A 20,636-nucleotide genomic window follows, 5' to 3' on the forward strand; every position below is an offset into this window, starting at 1 on the left:
AGCTGTCCAGTTTCCCCAGCATCACCTATGGAAGAGACTGTCTTTTCTCCATTGTATACCCTTGCCTCCTTTGTCATAGATTAGTTGACCATAGGTGTGTGTGTTTATCTCTGGGCTTTCTATTTTGTTCCATTGATCTATGTTTCTGTTCTTGTGCCAGTACCATATTGTCTTGATTACTGTAGCTTTGTAGTATAGCCTGAAGTCAGGGAGTCTGATTCCTCCAGTTCCATTTTTTTCCCTCAATACTGCTTTGGCTATTCGGGGTCTTTTGTGTCTCCATACAAATGTTAAGATTTTTTGTTCTAGTTCTGTAAAAAATGTCATTGGTAATTTGATAGGGATTGCATTGAATCTGTAGATTGCTTTGGGTAGTATAGTCATTTTCACAATACTGATTCTTCCAATCCAAGAACATGGTATATCTCTCCATCTGTTGGTATCATCTTTAGTTTCTTTCATCAGTGTCTTATAGTTTTCTGCATACAGGTCTTTTGTCTCCCTAGGTAGGTTTATTCCTAGGTATTTTATTCTTTTTGTTGCAATGGTAAATGGGAGTGTTTCCTTAATTTCTCTTTCTGATCTTTCATTGTTAGTGTATAAGAATGCAAGAGATTTCTATACATTAATTTTGTATCCTGCAACTTTACCAAATTCATTGATTAGCTCTAGTAGTTTTCGGGTGGCATCTTTAGCATTCTCTATGGATAGTATCATGTCATGTGCAAACAGTGACAGTTTTACTTCTTCTTTTCCAATTTGTATTCCTTTCATTTCTTTTTCTTCTCTGATTGCCATGGCTAGGACTTCCAAAACTATGTTGAAAAATAGTGGTGAGAGTGGATATCCTTGTCTTGTTCCTGATCTTAGAGGAAATGCTTTCAGTTTTTCACCATTGAGAGCAATGTTTGCTGTAGGTTTGTCGTATATGGCCTTTATTATGTTGAGGTAGGTTCCCTCTATGCCCTCTTTTTGGAGAGTTTTTATCATAAGTGGGTGCTGAATTTTGTCAAAAGATTTTTCTGCATCTATTGAGATGATCATATGGTTTTTATTCTTCAATTTGTTAATATGGTGTATCACATTGATTGATTTTCATATATTGAAGAATCTTTGCATCCCTGGGATAAATCCCACTTGACTGTGGTGTATGATCCTTTTAATGTATTGTTGGATTCTGTTTGCTAGTATTTTGTTGAGGATTTTTGCATCTATATTCATCACTGATATTGGTCTGTAATTTTCTTTTTTTGTAGTATCTTTGTATGGTTTTGGTATCAGGGTGATGGTGGCCTCATAGAATGAGTTTTCAGGTGTTTCTTCCTCTGCAATTTTTTGGAAGAGTTTGAGAAGGATGGGTGTTTGCTCTTCTCTAAATGTTTGATAGAATTCACCTGTGAAGCCACCTGGTCCTGGACTTCTGTTTGTTGGAAGATTTTTAATCACAGTTTCAATTTCATTACTTGTGATTGGTCTGTTCATATTTTCTATTTCTTCCTGGTTCAGTCTTGGAAGGTGTACCTTTCAAAGAATTTGTCCATTTCTTCCAGGTTGTCCATTTTATTGGCATAGAGTTGCTTGTAGTAGTCTCTTAGGATGCTCTGTATTTCTGCGGTGTCTGTTGTAACTTCTCCGTTTTCATTTCTAATTTTATTGATTTGAGTCCTCTCCCTCTGTTTCTTGATGAGTCTGGCTAATGGTTTATCAATTTTGTTTCTCTTCTCAAAGAACCAGCTTTTAGTTTTATTGATCTTTGCTATTGTTTTCTTTGTTTCTATTTCATTTATTTCTGCTGTGATCTTTATGATTTCTTTCCTTCTACTAACTTTGGGTTTTGTTTGTTCTTCTTTCTCTAGTTCCTTTAGATGTAAGGTTAGATTGTTTATTTGAGATTTTTCTTGTTTCTTGAGGTAGGCTTGTATTGCTAAAAACTTTCCTCTTAGAACTGCTTTCACTGCATCCCATAGATTTTTGGATTGTTGTATTTTCCTATGTTCATCCATTCTTTTCCGGAGTTCCCTGAAAATCTTTATGATCATTACTTGGGACCCCAATGTTCGAATCAGATCTGACTGTCACAGAGAATTACTGTACTCTGCTAGAGGCCCAGAACCTTAGGGTTGTTAAGAATCCTAATGATTATCAGTTACTTCCAAAAGATCCTGAAACCATCTATACAGTTCCTGCTGAGGGATTACTGTTTGAATACCTGTATGCTGGGAAACTCATTATCTTATAAGGCATCCAGGTCATTAGTTCATTAATTTAATATTTATTGAATGCATTCCCTAGGCAGGGACTAGGACTACAAGGTGACAAAAACTTAGGCCCAGTACTTAAGAAGTTTATAATTCAGAACAAACTTCTCTTCTGTGTTTGTTCGTTTGTTTGTTTGTTAAACAGGGCCATATACTTTGCTTCTGCTAATGGTACTAATCACTACACTCCATTCCACAGGTCACCCAGCATCTGGGTGAATTACAGGCACAGTGCTATAGTCCTCTCTCAGACTCAATCAACATCACCCTAATTATTCCTAGAAAAGTGCATTGTAATTCCCCTGGGGCATTTAGAAATGGCTTACACAGCATTTTTCCAAACCCTCTTCTCCCCAGAGGACTTTTACAGTCAGTCATTTTTCTAGTTGACAAATTGCTTCTCCTCTGCCTTTCCATTTTAGGTTTCCAAATTCTGCCTCTAGGTCCATTTCAAAACCTGTAATTAGATCACTCAGGGGCTGAGCTGCTGTGGAGTGTCTGTGTCCTTCTCCATATTCATCTTGGAACACCAGAGCTCACTTTTCATTGCAAAATTTGCCTGTGCTTCTTATTCCAAAACCATTGCATCTGAAAAATGGCCACCCATCTCAAAGCCACCCTCCACTTTGTGTTACCAATTCAAAACATAATTTGTGTCTAGAAACCAGGGTGCTTTCAAAATTGTTTTGGAAGATATTCTAGAAGGTCAGTTTAAAACTGTCAGGATTATCTTCCCTGACTACTCTCCTCCACTCCAGCCCCCAGCTGTCTTCATTCTCCCTCATTTAGAGTCCTAGGTCAGACCACAGATCAGCTTAATCTTTACTCTCAGCTTCACCAGAAAGAACTCCTGTCTGATTAATGTGTCAAACTTCGCTGTAAAGTGGGCATTTGCAGATTAATAAGCAAAAGTTATTTCTCAATGTCCCAATTTCAACTTTTAGGCAAAACCCATTGTGTTTTTAAGCTCCATTTAGCACTCAGTTCCTTCTACTGGTCTGTCCTGTTCTAACCTGCCCTGGGATGTTCTAGTGATGTGAGGGGAACCAAGCAATTCGTGCCCACTGGGTACCTGATCTATACTAGCCCGTTAAGTCCTCTACACAATTCTGGGAGACTGGCTCTACTATCTCAATGCCAAAGATAAGGAAATGAGGCACAATCAGGTCGAGTTACCAGTCTAAGACCTCCAAGCTGGCAAGTAGAAAACAAATTCACATATGTCTGACTCCAAAGCCAAAGCTTTTTCTACTGCTTCAGCTAATTAACTTCCTTATTTGAAGGTTGGAACTATTCAGGCAAATAACCTTGGACAAGCCAATTAACCTCCTCTGAACATCAGGTTCCTTCCCAAATGAAGAAGTTGAACTAAATGGATGCTAGGGTCCTTTTAACTCTTACATGCTCTGCATTCCTACTGCACTCGGGCTAGCTGATTCTGGAGGAAGAACTTATACCAAACTTAAGCCACAGCCACAGCAGTAATATCAACACTAACCATTTATTGAGTGCCTACCATAATTATAACTTTACTTATTTTAATCCTTCTAGTATATTCTACATATCATCCCTATTTTATAGATGAGGATGACAGAAGTTAGAAACATGCCCAAAATCACACGGCCAATAGAAGCAAACCCAGGGGTATCTGATTTCCAAGCCCATGCTCATGGGCCCACTATGCTATGTTTTGGGAGAGGCAGGGGACATAAGGAGGGCAGGCATTGTGAGAAATGGTCATTTAGTGATACAGAAATGTGTACACCTGGCAGAATGATCAGACGTAACTCAGCTGGGATGAGGAAGGGTGTTCAGATATCCAGGTAATTAAATCCCTGTCCTAGTCTCTGCCACCTTGCTCCCAGCTCTAGGCAGATGTGTTCCTTGCTTCCATGCACAGAATGTTGCCCTGGCAGGCACTTGGCCTGGGAGAGCTTTGCTTGGTGCTGAGTCTTGCTCCCAGAGGACACTTAGACCAAAGTCACTAAAACTTTCATCTCACTGTTGTTGTTTTTAATCTTATCTTATTACTGGGTCCAAGATTTTCTGAACTCTCTAAACTTCAGCCAAAAATGTCAGACCCCCAGCCCAAGCCTTACCATGGCCAGTACTTTTTTGGGGCTGCCTGAGTCTCAGTGTGCAATAAGTAGGGCTTCCGGGAGTATGAAATCATTACAGCTATAACGGAAAAGAAAGAAAAATGGGTCTCTGAAGAATAAGCAAGGGTCCATCAAGGGTTATTCTAAGCTGGTCACTGACTGAGAAGGACTGGCCAATTATGAGGGAGGGCCTGGGCGTGGTATGAAGGCTGCCATCTGTGGGTATAAAGGTCCCACAGCCCCTGGGGAAGGAGGTCAATTCAGATTTACAAAGGCCGGTGCATGGATGGCCTGGTGGAGCACAGGCATGGACTTTGGGACCAGGTAAACCTGGATTTGGATACTACTTGGCTACTTCCCTTTTCTGGCTTCAATGTACAGCCCCAGTCAATAAAATGAGGATGACTAGAACTTCACAGTGTGGCTATAAACATTAGAAATAATCCCCACAGTACTTTAAGCACACTGGAGAAACAGAAAGGAGGCAGTGCCTGTTATCCTTACTCTGAAGGAAACAGTATGAGAAAGGCTTTTTTCCTGCCATGAGTACTCAAGCAGTCATCACCATTTTTCCTGCTGTTTTGCTTGTCCAAAAATTGGGGTGTGACCATTTGGTGAATAAAAGCTGACAATACTTACTGGGCACTAAAATTCAGAATGAAGTAAGTTTCTGGAATAAAAAACCAGCTTCTTGAGACTGCTGGAAGACACCACTCAGAGCTTCAGTGGAGGAGTCATACAGCTTTTTACATGGGGAATTTTTAAAACCTGCCCTTTCCCCACTTCAAACTAGAGATCTAATTATTGCCTGAAGATCACTATTATCCAAGAGAATAAAGGAATAATAGGTCAAAACCAGAAAAGGGAAAGGACAAATCAGTCATAGTAAAAAAGAAAGTCACCTGTGAAGTGGGGCAGAATGGTGACCATGTAGGATAAGAAATGGACCCACCAGTCATGCAGGTAAGGGCTTTGTCCCAGAATTTTCAATAGTGACCCCTTTAATTCTCAGAGATGTCCCAGTGTGAACGATAAATTCTTTGGTCACCTAGTAGTCATGTGGAATCTAGAATATCACTCACACATTTATGTGATGGGAGGGGGAAACTATACGTGCTATTTGGGCTACAAAGCCCCAGGCAGGTGGACACTTAGAGAAGGAACTTCCAGAGCCTTGCTCTCTAAGCCCAAGCACTCTTCCTCATATTTTTACTAAGTACCTCTGATTTTTTACTTAAGCCCATTTGCTCGCTGGTGAAATGAAGTGGAGAAAATAGAGTGTGGGATGAGGCAGAGAGGGGAGAAAAAGCCCAAGAAATCATAGGATCGTCAGTTGTTTCATACTATGAAATCAAATGGGGAAATGGATTGAATGACTGTGCTTGTCTGTGGCAGCTCTGTTTGTCTTTCTGGAAGGCAGAAGTATTGCTTAGGGAGTGGAGAGCATTAGTCAGCAGCTTGGCTTGGCCTGACTCAGTGGTCCCTTTGAACACTCTCTTGTTCTAGCGTTCCTGGGAAGTGTCCTAAAGGAGCTCACCAGTTTCTGACCATTGCAGACTCGACCGTCTGAGGATTTGGTATTTGTCCAAGTTCCACTGGAAGTGAGGATGTGTATGTGTGTGTCTGGTGGGTGGTGTGGGTGTACCGCCCTGATCCAGGAAGTGCACAAAGGCAACCCCCCCACTCCGGCCACACCCAGCTGGCCCCCTGTGTTCTATTTTAAAAGCCCCAGCATAGCCTGATCTGAGGTCTGTCCATTCCATCCCCTCCTTGTTTACTGGAACATTGGGTCACTGCAGTGCAGTTGGAATGCAATTTCTGGGCAATTCAGCAAGGCCAAGGCGGGCCCTACCAGGCGTCATGTCATTGCACTGTTTTTCCTCCCCTCCCACTGAGTTTTCTTGGAAGTTCTGAGCCAGGCTCAGTATGTATCTCCAGAGATGCATTCCAAATTCCCAGCTGCTTGCAACTCAGCAAGTCTCACTGTCCCTTCTTTTAAAATCCAGGTGCCCTAAAAGGTTAGAAGAAACCTGCACCAACGGGTGTCCCAGACTCCTGATGTGTTAGCTACTGCCTCCTGTCACACAGACTTCAGACAGTGTCCCCCCTAAAAAGAAAAGAGGAAAATCATCTCTGTTGAGATGGCTTTGTGACCCGGCAAACTTGCCTCTAGTCTGTGCATCTGTCCTAGCTGAGGGGAATTGGGGGCAGCTTTGCTGCCTTTTTTCCTCCTGAGTACAGGTTTCATGTGATTCTTTACCACCTTGAACTCCCAGTGATCTATCCCAGACCTCCTCCTTATTTCCCTCCAAACTTCCTGCCTCCTTAATTTCTTCCCTTCAGTGTTTTCTCTCCTCATCATGATCGCTTTATCCCTTCCTGGACTAGAGGAAATAATGGGGGGTGGGAGAAATAGCCAAACACATCAATTATGTAAAAATCATATTTGTCTCATTAAGGGTGAAAATGGTACCTATACCTTTTAGATTTGTTCTTGCTCTTGAATTATATATTGATTTTTAGGATTTTTTAAAAATTTAATTTATTTTTGGCTGTGTTGGGTCTTGGTTGCTGTGCGCGGGCTTTCTCTAGTTGCGGTGAGCAGGGACTACTCTTCATTGCAGTGCACAGGCTTCTCATTGTGGTGGCTTCTCTTGTTGCACAGCACGGGCTCTAGGCGCGCAGGCTTCAGTAGTTGCAGCAAGTGGGCTCAGTACTTGTGGCACGTGGGCTCTAGAGCTCAGGCTCAGTAGCTGTGGCTCACGAGCTTAGTTGCTCCGCAGCATGTGGGATCTTCCCAGACCAGGGATCGAACCCGTGTCCTGCTGCATTGGCAGGCGGATTCTTAACCACTGCGCCACCAGGGAAGTCCCTTGATTCTTCAGGATTGAGCGCTGGTTCCCCACGTGTGGTCCCCTGACCTGTAGCAGCAGCCTCACCTGGGAACTTGTTGGAAATGCACATTCACAGGCCCTAGACCAGACCTGCTGAATCAGAAACTCTTGAGCTAAAACCCAGTAATCTGAGTTTTCACAAGCCCTCCAGGTGACACTGATATGTGCAAAAGTTTGTGAACTGCCAGGGTAGAGGATTCTCCATGGGGTTGGGGGCAGGGGAGGTTTGAGGTTTCCGTCTGCTTTCCAGATGTCAGAATCAGTGTGAGAATAGAGCCTGTGCCATGCTCCTGAGGGCTGGCTCATGCACCTTGCTTCTCAGGCAGGGGCAGGTGTGAGAGTGAATGTGAGAAGCACTGAGAGGTGGTAGTAACACTAGTGGACGCCCTCAGTGAGCTGGCTTCATGGGCCAACCCTTTGGACAGGGTCTGGAGCTTCCTGATCTTCTTGTGTCCAGCAGCCCTCTAAGATCATGTCATGTAAACCATCACTCAGCTTCTCATCTGCTCTCAGGCAACTAAGCCAACCGCTAGTTATAGATGGAAAGTGTAGAGTTTATTACTTTTATTTTTTTCTTGTACTAAATCAAGCACTAACTAGAAACATGCTCTTCATCTTGCCAATTCTTTCCTTTCTATTCTCCAGAAGAGCCCCTAAGATTATTAAGAGGATTGGGATCTATGAGTCTAGACTGGTGACATCCAGTTCAGTAGCTTCTAGCTACATGTGGCCACTGAGCAATTGAATTGGGGGTAGTCTGAATTGAGACATGCTGAAAGCGTAAATACACACCATATTGCAAAGGTATAGTAAAAAAAAAGTGTAAATTATTTCATAAATTTTTTTATATCGATTACATGTTGAAATCGTAAATTGGATGTATTGGGTTACATAAAATATATTAACATTAATTTCATCTATTTATTTTTACCTTTTAAAATGTGGCTATTGGAAAAATTAAAATTATAAATGTGGCTCATATTTGTGACTCACATTTTATTTGCATGGGGCAGTGCTGGTCTAGTTAGCTGGGGGCTCTGGTCAAACCCAGGATTTTTTTTTTTTTTTTGGCTGCATTGTTTTTTCGGCTGTTTGGCTGCTCCGTGCAGGCTTTCTCTAGTTGCAGTGAGCGGGGGCTGCTCTTCGTTGTGGTGCGCAGGCTTCTCATTGTGGTGGCTTCTCTTATTGCGGAGCATGGGCCCTAGAGCCGCACGGGCTTCAGTAGATGCAGCGCGTGGGCTCAGTAGTTGTGGAACATGGGCTCAGTAGTTGCGGCACATGGGCTCTAGGGCGCAGGATCGGTAGTTGTGGTACATGGGCTTAGTTGCTCCATGGCATGTGGGATCTTCCTGGACCAGGGATCAAACCCATGTCTCCTGCATTGGCAGGCAGATTCTTAACCACTGAGCCACCAGGGAAGTCCAAACCCAGGATTTTAAGTAAGACTAGTGGATATGCCAGGAGCAAATACAAGGGAGCATGTATAAACTATAACATGTACAGCATGTTAGGTAAAGCAATGTAGCCTAAAGCATGGCAACTGATCTCCTGAACCTTGGAGCTAGACATACTAGGGTTGTCTAGATTCTGCCACTTACTCAGCCAAGTAACTTAACCTCTCTGAATTCCAGTTTTCTCATCTGTAAAATGAATTGTCTTGGTTCCTAACTCAAAGTGCTTTTGCAAGAATTAGTTAAGACAATGACTGTAAAAGCCTGAATACTATTCCCAGCTGTTAATAAGTACTCAATAAATACTAACTCTCCTTAAGTAAGAAGAAATTGTATTACTAGATGGTATTAGATACTCATTGTGGAAGCTCCATTTTAGAGGGTCCTTAACATTTTAGATGGATTCTCCTCTATCTGGAATGGTTTGTGTATCATCCTATTCAAAATATGGGGTGAATATGTTACCTTTTCAGTGCTTCCTCAGATGGAAATCCACAGCTGGCTATGGACCCCTCCCCACCACTTCCTACTGTGGTACTTAAGGTCCTCACAGTGAAAAACCGGATAACATAGAGGATTGCTCCTGGACAGAGACCCTGGTTTGTTATGGTTACAAAACTTGACAGTTTATATGGCATAGACTGGATGGACTCTGACAGCAACAGAAGACAGTGTCCTTCCTGAATGAGGGAAATAGAGTCTCCTCACTACCAAATATAGTACTCCAGGTGAGTAAAGTCAGGGTTGGGTGGTAATGGGAAGGGAATGTTATGGTTCTGGCTTTTAAGATTTATGGATGAGCCCTGAAAGAAGAGTTTTAGTCCTTCTGTTCATGAGAGCACAGAACATCTAGTTTAGATTTTCCCAAAGACGAGGCATAGATCTCACAAGTTTACATGGAGGCAAGGATGAGATAAAAGGGTAATAGTAAGATGAAAAGACAGTGGAAAAAACAAACAACAAACAAACAGAAAAAGGTGCTGCCTGGCTCCACTTTGAAAGACCCTAAAAGTGTACAGTCAAAGTAGCATATCTCCAGGTGCAAAGTCTCTGAGATCCCAGAACACTGACACCATGATAAAACCTCTAACTGTTCCTTAGGCATTAAAAAAAAAGATCCTGAGTTTCCAGCCATGGCTACTACTCAAAACAACTACAAGAATGAAGAAGCAGAGACCACGCAAGGTGTTTCCATGCAAGACTGAGTGTTCTGGATATCTGCTCTAGGCAGTGTTCAATCTTGAGAAAAGAAGCAAAGTGATGTGCTTGGCTGAGAAAGGGATTAAAGAGTCTTTGGTCTCTTTCTGAATTGTACTACTTAATTTATCATCATCACCATCATTGTCATCGTCAACACAGTGCTTCCTACATGCCAGAAACTTTGCTTTCCCTGATTGATCTCATTTAATTCTCCTGAAAGCTCTATGAGATAAGTACTATTATTATGCCATCTTCATGAATGAGGAAACAGAAGCTTAGAGACATTAAGTAACTTGCTCAAGGTTACACACACCCCTGTCCTGGGCTTGCTGGGACTTCCATGCTCAATACACAGAGAGGCAAACTGAAAGTGCCTTATTATAGATCACAAAGGGAATCCCTAGATCAGAAGTTCTGAACCCTATCTCAACCCTAGGGCCCCTTTTTATAAGAAATCTTTTATAACACCACATTTACTATCCTGAAATGAAATTCAGATTATATAACCCACCTAACACACTATATTTGAAAATCAATATTTAGTCATAAAGAGACATTAAATGAGTGTATATTATAATAAAGTAGTATACATTACAATATCTAAACATTCAAGCATGATGAAATCATCAGATGGTGGCACCTATGTATAGAATCACCATGGAAACCACAGCTACAAATGCTGACAATTCAAATACCACAAGTAGTACTGATATTGGTCATATGATTATCTGGCAAGATAAGCAACTCCTAGTAAATTTCTAAATAAATAAAGTACAATTTTACCTTGATTTATATGTTGATTATATTCTGGGAAAATTCAGTTTGTATTAATTAAAAACATGCAAATAAAACTTTGTGTTTATATGTAAGGTGGAGTTAAGTTCCAGATCATATAAATTTTTCAACTGTATCAATATCTGGTAGGACATTCAAAGGGTGGGGCAATGTTTTTTTTTTTTTTTTTTTTCTTTTTTTTTGCGGTATGCGGGCCTCTCACTGTTGTGGCCTCCCCCGTTGCGGAGCACAGGCTCCGGACGCGCAGGCCCAGCGGCCATGGCTCACGGGCCCAGCCGCTCCGCGGCATATGGGATCCTCCCAGACCGGGGCACGAACCCGTATCCCCTGCATCGGCAGGCGGACTCTCAACCACTTGCGCCACCAGGGAGGCCCGGGGCAATGTTTTTATTGGGAGGGAATTGTTCTAGGCATTATAAGACATTATGACATCTAACCCATATCTCTGCCAAGAAAAATGCCAGTAATATCTCTGCCCCAATTATTGGGCCACCAGAGACTCCTTGTAAATTTCCAAACACCTTAGGAAAATAGTCCTCAACCTTGGCTTTAACTCAGATACTAACACTAGGGCAGCATCTGCAGAGCCTCTGATACAGTTGGTCAGGGCCAATGCCTGGTCATAAGGGTTTTTAAAAACTGCTCAGTTGATTCTGTGTAGTAGCCAAGGCTGAGAACCATGCCGTAAAGGAGGTTCTGCTCTTTTGAGCATCGTTGCCTTAGCTGAGTCAGATCACCAGAACATCGACTTGACAGGCTTTCTTTCTGCCTCACAGAGCTATTTCCTGTCAGATAGAGCCCAAGGGCCTCCTAACCTAAAGAACAACCTCTCTAATTATAAAATGGGAGAGCAGGTATGTGGCTCTAGGCTCTGAAAAGTCAAAGACCTACTTTCAAGAAATCCCAAGAGTGGGGTAAATGATTAATCGTTTATTTCCAAATTTAGAACAAACAGAAAAACATAGTTTAACTAAATTAAAAAACAAATCAACCAGTGACTGATTATTTAGGAAATAAACTTGTACTACATTGTGACCAAACACCTTCTAGAACCTCTAGTCATCCCTCCTTAGGCCTAACTTGGGCCTTTAACTTTGTAGGAAAAATAAATTTATAGTCTTTCTTCAGTTGTCTACTAAACCCTAAATCAGGAATGGTAGATACATTTATCTCCAGTGCTAACTGTAAACAGATCAGATTTGTCTGCCTGGAGAGGACTTTGAAGTCTGATCCAGGCTAACTGAACAGTGCTGTGGTGGGTTGGTTAGTGATACCTGTCATGGGCACAGGATGGGGAGAGGAAAGGAAGTGCCCCATTCTTCCTGTAGACCCTAGTGGAAGAGGCACATTTCTCAAAAATAACAGGTGAGCTTCTCAGTTCTGGTCAGCTTTTGGAACCTGATTGGATTTTATTACCATCATCATCATCATCCAGTGAGTTTCCATTTATTGAGTTATAGCTATGCACTGCACATTTATTACCTCATTAATCCTTACAACTCTACAAGATAGGCATTTTCATCACAGTCTGCAATCCCACAGCTCATGGAAGGAACTAATCATCTAATCTGTGGTTGCTTGATGCTCAACTCCCACAGTACAATAAATAATATGGAGTGAAATGTGGCCTCAGACCATCCTCCAAAGCTCTAATGTTCTTTATCCTGCATCCACATCCCCAGGATTCTTGCTCAAATGATACAAGATTCAAAAAATACCAAATGATAATACACATACTTATTTCTCAGTATTTTCCCATTATTTCCTGGTACTGCATCCTGTCCATGTACTTAAGCAAAAAACTTAAAACATATGGCAGGGATGTTTGTGTTAATAAACTTTCTCTGCTTTGTGTTTTTCCTTTGTTGAAAACATTTTTAAAATGTTCATTTTCCTGTGACAGTCCAGTATAATAAAGGGAATCCAACTCATTGCCATAATTCAGCACCTAGAAGGGTGTTGGCACATAATAGACACCTAATAACTATTTAAAATGAATTGATCAATGCAATTGACATTTTTGTCCAAGAGCAAATGATTAATTTTTATGAAATTAAAATGTTTAATTTTGATGAAATCCAATTCATCAATTTTTCCTTTTATGATTTATTTATTTTAAACAGTTGAGTTTTTTTAAATATATTTTTTAAAGTTTTACTTATTTATGTTTTTGGCCACGCAGCTTGTGGGGTCTTAGTTCCCTGACTAGGGATCGAACCCTAGGCTCTCGCCCTCAGCAGTGAGAGTGTGGAGCCCTAACCACTGGACCGCCAGAGAATTCCCCTTTTATGGTTTATTTTTTGTGTGTTAAATCTAAGAAGTTTTGGCCTTACCTAAGGTCACAAAAATTTTCACCTATGTTTTCTTCTAGAAGTCTTATAGTATTAGCTTTTACATCTAGGCCTATGATCCATTTAATCCATTTTTGATTATTAAGATTTGTGTAGAGCTTAGGGTCAGCTCTCTAAACACATCTTCACCTGCTCGGCACTGAAAAGGCAGGTGAAGCAGTTTAAGAGTATGGATATAATGCTTCCTGTCTTAGAACATGGTCTAAAAGTTGTTTTTCCAGAAAAGTGTCTCATGGCAATGTCAAATTTATCGTTTCACTCTTTCTCATAAGAAGGGGTGCGTCCCTCCTTTTCTTCCCCTCTCTTCTACAGTCTCCAGAAACAGAAAACTCTAGTTTCTCTTTCTGTTTCAGAATAACAATGTCACAAGCAGAAAAGGAAGTATTAATCAATACTTATTTTTTTTAACATCTTAATTGGAGTATAATTGCTTTACAGTGGTGTGCTAGTTTCTGCTGTATAACAAAGTGAATCCGCTATACATATACATATATCCCCATATCTCTTCCCTCTTTCGTCTCCCTCCCTCCCACCCTCCTTATCCCACCCCTCAAGGTGGTCACAAAGCACCGAGCTGATCTCCCTGTGCTATATGCAGCTGCTTCCCACTAGCTGTCTATTTTACATTTGGTAGTGTATATATGTCCATGCCACTCTCACTTCGTCCCAGCTTACCCTTCCCCCTCCCCATGTCCTCACGTCCATTCTCTGCGTCTGCATCTTTATTCCTGTCCTGCCCCTAGGTTCAACAGAACCATTTTTTTTTTAGACTCCATATATATGTTAGCATAGAGTCTTTCCACGCTTCATCTACTTAACCAGATAGATAACAGCCCCGAGCAGCACTCTTTCTTAACCAGATAGATAACAGCCCCGAGCAGCACTCTTTCAAGTAAACCCTGAGAGGCCGTCGCAGGCGGGTGGTGGCTACCGCGCTTGCCGCTGAGGGCGGGACGGAGGGCGTACCTGAGCGTGTTCGAGGGAGGATAGGGGCGAGCGGGCGAGCCAGCGGCCCGCGCCCTCCGCCTGCAGCACCAGTCAGCGCCCCCCCGCCGCCCTGCCGCCCTGCGCCGAGGCCACGCTGAGCCGAGCTGGGTCGGGTCCGGGCCGTGCCGCTCACCGTGCACTGTGTGCGGAGGGACCTCCTCGAGGTGACCTTTTCCCTCAGGTGACCTTTTCCCTTCAGGTCGACGCCGACTTGGAGCTGCACAACTTCCGCGCTGTGCGAGCTCGAGTCCGGCATCCCAGCTGCCGAGGGCCAGATCGTCTCCACTGAGAGGCCCCCCATAGACCACCAGGGATTACTGGCTGCTTAAGTCTTAAAAGATGGCCACGTTGGGATTTTAACGAAAGAAGGAGAATGCAGACCCTTTGACTTTCCGTGCAGTTTCCAAACTTACCCCGAATGAATAGACTTGTGTAGTTTATCAGAAGCCTTTCTTCAGGGCTTCCCTGGTGGCGCAGTGGTTGAGAGTCCGCCTGCCGATGCAGGGGACATGGGTTCGTGCCCCGGTCTGGGAAGATCCCACATGCCGCAGAGCGGCTGGGCCTGTGAGCCATGGACGCTGGGAAGATCCCACATGCCGCAGAGCGGCTGGGCCTGTGAGCCATGGCCGCTGAGCCTGCGCGTCCGGAGCCTGTGCTCCGCAACGGCAGAAGCCACAACAGTGAGAGGCCCGCATACCGCAAAAAAAAAAAAAAAAGGTTTTCTTCAAAGGAATATAATTGGATATTTTCAGTCAGCTGTACTTCCCAAAGTGAGAAGTGTGAAAGGAGAGGGGAGATATGCTAAGAGCCATTTTATTTTGAGGTACTTCTTTTTATAGTCTATTTTACTCATGTGTATAAAAAACCCACCTCCTAATAAAAATCAACATTCATAAGAAAAAAAGAAACAAGAGACAAACAAACAAGAAAACCAACTCTGGGAAGTGCCAGCCACCAGGAGCCCAGCAGTCCCACTAATCTCCTGGAAAAATAGCTTCATCAGGGCTTGGACAATCCAGCCTTGTTCTGATACCTATTGCTGGCCAACTCCCCCATGAGCTGTCCTTGCTGGAGGAACGCAATCCACCCTGGCAGATGCTCTGCTCAGAGATCTTGAGAAATCTTCTAGGATCCTGGTGGAGCAGCAACAGGACCGAGCCTGGAGAGAGCAAGAAAGGATTCATCTCTTTTCTGTGGATCCTTTTGATCTTGAAGCTCAGGCAAAGATAGAAGAAGATATAAGGCAACAGAACATTGAGGAAAACATGACAATAGCTATGGAAGAGGGTCTGGAAAGTTTTTGCTGAGTAGTGATGCTTTATATTAACTGCAAAGTGAATGGACATCCTTTGAAAGCCTTCGATGACTCAGGTGCCCAGATGACCATTATGAGCCAAGCTTGTGCAGAAAGGTGTAATATTGGGTTGGACAAAAAGTGCCTTCGGTTTTTAAGTAAAACTAAAAGACACATTTTTTCATTTTCACCAAGGACTTTATTGAACAATGTACACCCTTTTGTTCCACTACCTTTTGCCATTTTTCAGGCAACTTCATAATTCCATCTTCCCAAAACTTTTTATCTTTTTGAGCAAAGAATTGTTCCAGGTGCCTTTTACAGTCTTCCAGAGCATTGAATTTTTTTCCATTAAGAGAATTTTGTAAAGACCTAAATAAATGGAAATCTGAAGGTGCAATGTCTGGTGAATATGGCGGATGAATCGGAACTTCCCAGCCAGGCTGTAACAGTTTTTGTCTGGTCATCAAAGAAACATGTGGTCTTGCGTTATCCTGATGGAAGATTATGCATTTCTGTTGACTAATTCTGGATGCTTTTCGTCGAGTGCTGCTTTCAGTTGGTCTAATTGAGAGCAGTACTTTTCGGAATTAATTGTTTAGTTTTCCAGAAGGAGCTCATAATAGATGACTCCCTTCCAGTCCCACCATATGCACAACATCACCTTCTTTGGAAGATGACCGGCCTTTGATGTGGTTGGTGGTGGTTCATTTCACTTGCTCCACGATTTCTTCTGTTCCACCTTATTGTACAGTATCCACTTTTCATCGCCTGTCACAATTTGTTTTAAAAACAGAACATTTTCATTACGTTTCAATAGAGAATTGCATGCGGAAATACAGTCAAGAAGATTTTTTTCACTTAACTTATGTGGAACCCAAACATCAAAGTGATTAACATAACCAAGTTGGTGCAATGATTTTCAATGCTTGATTTGGATATTTTGAGTATGTCGGCTATCTCCTGCATGGTATAATGTTGACTGTTCTCAATTAATGTCTTGATTTGATCGCTATCAACTTCAACTGGTCTACCCAACTGTGGAGCATACTCCAGCGAGAAATTTCCAGCACAAAACTTCATAAACCACTTTTGACATATTTATCAGTCACAGCACCTTCTCCATACACAGCACAAATCATTTTTTTTTTTGCGTTTCAGTTGCGTTTTTGCCCTTCTTGAAGTAATCAAGCATAATATGCCAAAAATTAATCTTCAATATTGAACTGGGTACACAAAAATTCACCAATTTTGATAAGTCTTTTTAAAAATGCGTGCTGATATAACAGCTGTCACATACAATCTAACAAAATTGTTTAGAATGACATTAAAGACAACTAAGTACTACCAGAGCCATCTTACAGAAAAAACCGAACGAACCTTTTGGCCAACCCAAAATAATGAGGCTGGTGGACTGTTGGTGGACACCCAGAAGATTACTGGAAGGGTACATCTAGTTCAGGTAAAAATTGAAGGCGATTTCCTGGCGTGTTCCTTCTCTATACTTGAGGAAGAACCCATGGACATGGTTCTGGCTCTGGACATGCTGAAATGGCATCAGTGTTCCACTGACCTCAAGAAAAATGTACTCGTGATCAGCACCACAGGCTCACAGACCACCTTTCTTCTGGAGGGGGAGTTACCAGAGTGTGCCCAGTTGGCATATGTGGCCAGGCAAGTGGAAATATGGCCAAAGGAGGTTGCAGACCAAGAACTAGCAGAAGCCCTTCAGAAATCTGTAGAGGATGCAGAGCATCAGAAGTCATGACGCATGTCGTGTGTGTGTACTGAAGCTAGAGTGGGCCCCAGAACAGAGACAAGAGGTAAAGAAACTGCCTCACTGGGAATGTCATCATTACCAACGTCAGGTGGATTTAACCATCAAGCCCATCCTTCAGGACAGAGTCCTGAGATTGGTAATCCTACAAGTCTTGCTCACTCTGTCTCTGCTTCAGTCTACCCCAACAAGCCCAGTGACCCAGACAGCATTGAACCTAAAGCTGTGAAGGCTTTGAAGGCTTCAGCTGAATTCCAGATAACCTCTGAAAAGAAAGAACATCTTTCTCTACAGGATCTTTCTGATTGCTTCCTCAACAGACAATGCTCCAGCAAACCAGAATCCAGCTACGCCTTTGCAGAATTCACTTGAAGAAGTCATTGTTGCAGAAATCTAGAGACATCTGCTGAAAGAAGAACCCAGGGCCTCAAATCTCATCTCCACATAGACAGGAAGCTAGGTTATTTGTCACAGCTACTAGGATGCAAGAACCACAGAGGCTTATCAGTGAAAATTGTTGGCATCCAGAATATCAGTACCTGAGTCAGGTAAATGGCCCTCAGCAGCATGAAGAACCGAGGAATGAACAGCATGAGGTTATAAAACAAAATGTTCCACATGACCATGAACATCTTTATAACAGAGGGGACCTTGAACTTCTTGGAGAAAAACAACAGAATCAACAAAGAAGTGTTGATTTGGAAGCTATAATGAAAGGAGACAGTTTACAGCAGAATGGGGACCTTCCAGGTACAGAGAAAAATATTCTACCTTCAGGATGCTTTGGCTGCTCAAATTCAGAAACACTTGTGGAAGTAGATAGAGTAGAACAGTCCTTAGTTGCTGTGCTTATTTCAGCAGGCAGTCAAAATACCAATGTCAAGAACATCGGTGCATCTGATCTCACCTTAGATAATCCCTTGATGGAAGTAGAAACATCAGAATGTAAACTTTCCCCTGAAATTTTGAGTAATTCCATTTCCACTCAGGATTTACAGCTTCTAGAAAGTGATGTTGAAATGTCTGGAACAAATAAAGAATATGGGAATTGCCCTCATCTTTAAGTCTCTGTGGCAGTGGTCAGCCCTCTGCAGAGTCAACAGAGGAATCTTGCTCATCTATAACAGCAGCCTTGAAGGAACTTCCTGAACTTTTGGTCATTAACAGTAAACCAGCTTGAGAAAACACATCTGAAGAAGTTATCTGTCAATCAGAGATAGTAACTAAGGGCCAAACAGGTATTAAGGACCCTTCTGAAAGATGGTCCCCAAATGAGCATCTTACAGCTACCCAGAGTGAACAGTGTTCACAAGTCTCCTTTCATCAGGCCATATCTGTATCAGTGAAGACAGAAGAATTAACAGACACTTCAACCGATGCTGGAGTAGAAGATGTAGAAAATATTAACTTCAGGGGTCCATGTGGTAGCCTGTTAACTGATAAGGAAGGTGTCCCCAAATCTAGGGAATCAATAAATGAGAGCAGTTCTGTCACTCTAGCCTCAGCTAAAATGTCTAATTAACTACACTGCACCTTGGGTGTAGAAATTTCACCCAGACTTTTAGCAAGTGAGGAGGATGCACTCAATCAGACTTCTGAGCAAACCGAGTCCTTGTCATCCAGTATCACATTGGTTCAAGATTCAAGTCAGGGCACACAGAATCCAGTGACAGACAGGCCTGAGACCAGAGAAAATGTTCTGAAGCTGCAGGGCCACTTCTAGAATTTGAACCACCTACCAGCCATCCATCATCAAGTCCCTCTTTCCTTACACAATTAACTTTTCCTGCTGCAGACATTGACCAGATTCTCTGTGCTGGCTTTACTTTGCAGGAAACTCTTGGGGCTTTGCATCGAGTTGGTGGAAATGCAGACCTTGCACTTATTGTTTTGCTAGCAAAGAACATTGTAGTTCCTACATAACTATGGAAAAGTGGACTAGACATTACTCCATTCCCTTAAAAAAAGCTACACACACACGCACACCCACCCACCCACCCACTGCATATACAGTATATGTAGAAACCTGCAAGCAGAATGTTGAGCCAGATTTTTTTTTAATTTTGTTTTTGGCCAAAGTAATTTTTGATCTCTCGACTGATGGATTTGTCTATTCTAGTTGTTAAAATTTGGGCCTTTTTAAATGTATTGGCAGTATGTGCATACAAAAGCTTTTTATTATCATTAAGATGATGTAATCTGGAATAAAATTGATGATATTGTGTATAGCATAAAAAGTAAAAATAAAAACAAAATAAAGTAAATCCTACATTGTCTGCAAAATAATCCAGGGCTTGAGGAGCAGACAGACCACCAATAGTAAGCTGAGGCCTATGGGTGGGAAAGGGTGAGAGGTCAAGGACCTGCTATTCTGGTCAACCTCTAGCTATTTCAACTTTGAGCTATGATACCACATGAACAAGACCTCTCTGTTTAGGGACTTTCATGGGGAATCAGGGGAAGGGGATGTCTTAAGAAGGATCTTGTCCTCTGAATTCATACAGCTCCTGAGAAGACTTGATTTCATAGCTGGAATGGCAACCAAGGTTCTGTCTGCTTACAATTCTAATTGCACATTTATACCATATTTTTATTTCTCTGACCTTCTGGGAAAGACTGAGAAAAAGGAAATGGACTTTGTTAGATCTTCATTAGATATATGGAAAAAACGTTTGCTTCTCACAGTTGAGCTTGTGTCCTTTACTGTTTGTTTCACATACTCATGCTCTGGATCACCCTACTGGCAGGAAGGACATCCCCTGAGCTTTCAAATCCTACTTACCTATTGAGCAAAATCTAACCCAAGTGTTTTTCTATGAATCCAACTACTCAGGCATTCTTAGTGATTGCTCTATTTCCTAGTCTTATAAAAGGGCACCAATACCAGAAATAGCCAGGAGCTAGGAGAGATGCTGGGTGTATATAGAAAAATGAGACACAATACATACCTATAAGGAAACTTGCAGCCTAGTGAAGGGGTCAGATGCAGCAATAGCTTATTATAACACAGTGCTGTGATAAGAGATGTGCATAGACAGCTATGGAAGACAAAGTTTGGGCATCTAATACAGAGTACAGTATGGAGTCAGGGATGATTTTCTGGAGGAGGCAATAGGTTTTGTTGAGTTTTGAGATTAAGTTGGTATAGACTATCAATGGGGTGGTTCCAGGCAAATCTGTCAAAAGCACAGAGGCATGAGATGGCATGGGAAATCCAGAGAACTACAGGCAGTTCAGTAACCCATAACCAGACCCTCTTAGCTCACTTTTATTTTATTTTTATTTTTTATTTTTTACAGTAGGTCCTTTTTGGTTATCTTTTTTTTTTTAATTTATTTATTTTACTTTTTTTGGCTGTGTTGGGTCTTCGTTTCTGTGCGAGGGCTTTCTCTAGTTGTGGCAAGCGGGGGCCACTCTTCATCGTGGTGCGCGGGCCTCTCACTATCACGGCCTCTCTTGTTGCAGAGCACAGGCTCCAGACGCGCAGGCTCAGTAATTGTGGCTCACGGGCCCAGTTGCTCCGCGGCATG

At 42.2% G+C, this 20,636-nt stretch overlaps 2 pseudogenes across 2 annotated transcripts in view; both read left to right on the forward strand.

Annotated features, from left to right (window-relative positions):
* LOC309799305 (protein DDI1 homolog 2-like) overlaps positions 1–17,097 on the forward strand; it is a 51,116-nt pseudogene extending 34,019 nt beyond the window's left edge. Inside the window, exons 3-5 of the transcript in view lie at positions 14,235–14,313; positions 15,110–15,487; positions 16,694–17,097. The product of the transcript in view is annotated as a protein DDI1 homolog 2-like (transcript). The remainder of the gene's footprint in view (positions 1–14,234; positions 14,314–15,109; positions 15,488–16,693) is intronic.
* Positions 17,098–17,175: 78 nt separating this feature from the next.
* Positions 17,176–19,029, forward strand: LOC309800476 (regulatory solute carrier protein family 1 member 1-like; annotated as a pseudogene). The gene has a single exon. The product of its transcript is annotated as a regulatory solute carrier protein family 1 member 1-like (transcript).
* Positions 19,030–20,636: the final 1,607 nt, after the last annotated feature.

The sequence above is a fragment of the Mesoplodon mirus genome (genome assembly GCF_964341445.2).
Source record: "Mesoplodon mirus genome assembly, chromosome: 3".
Taxonomy (NCBI): domain Eukaryota; kingdom Metazoa; phylum Chordata; class Mammalia; order Artiodactyla; family Ziphiidae; genus Mesoplodon; species Mesoplodon mirus.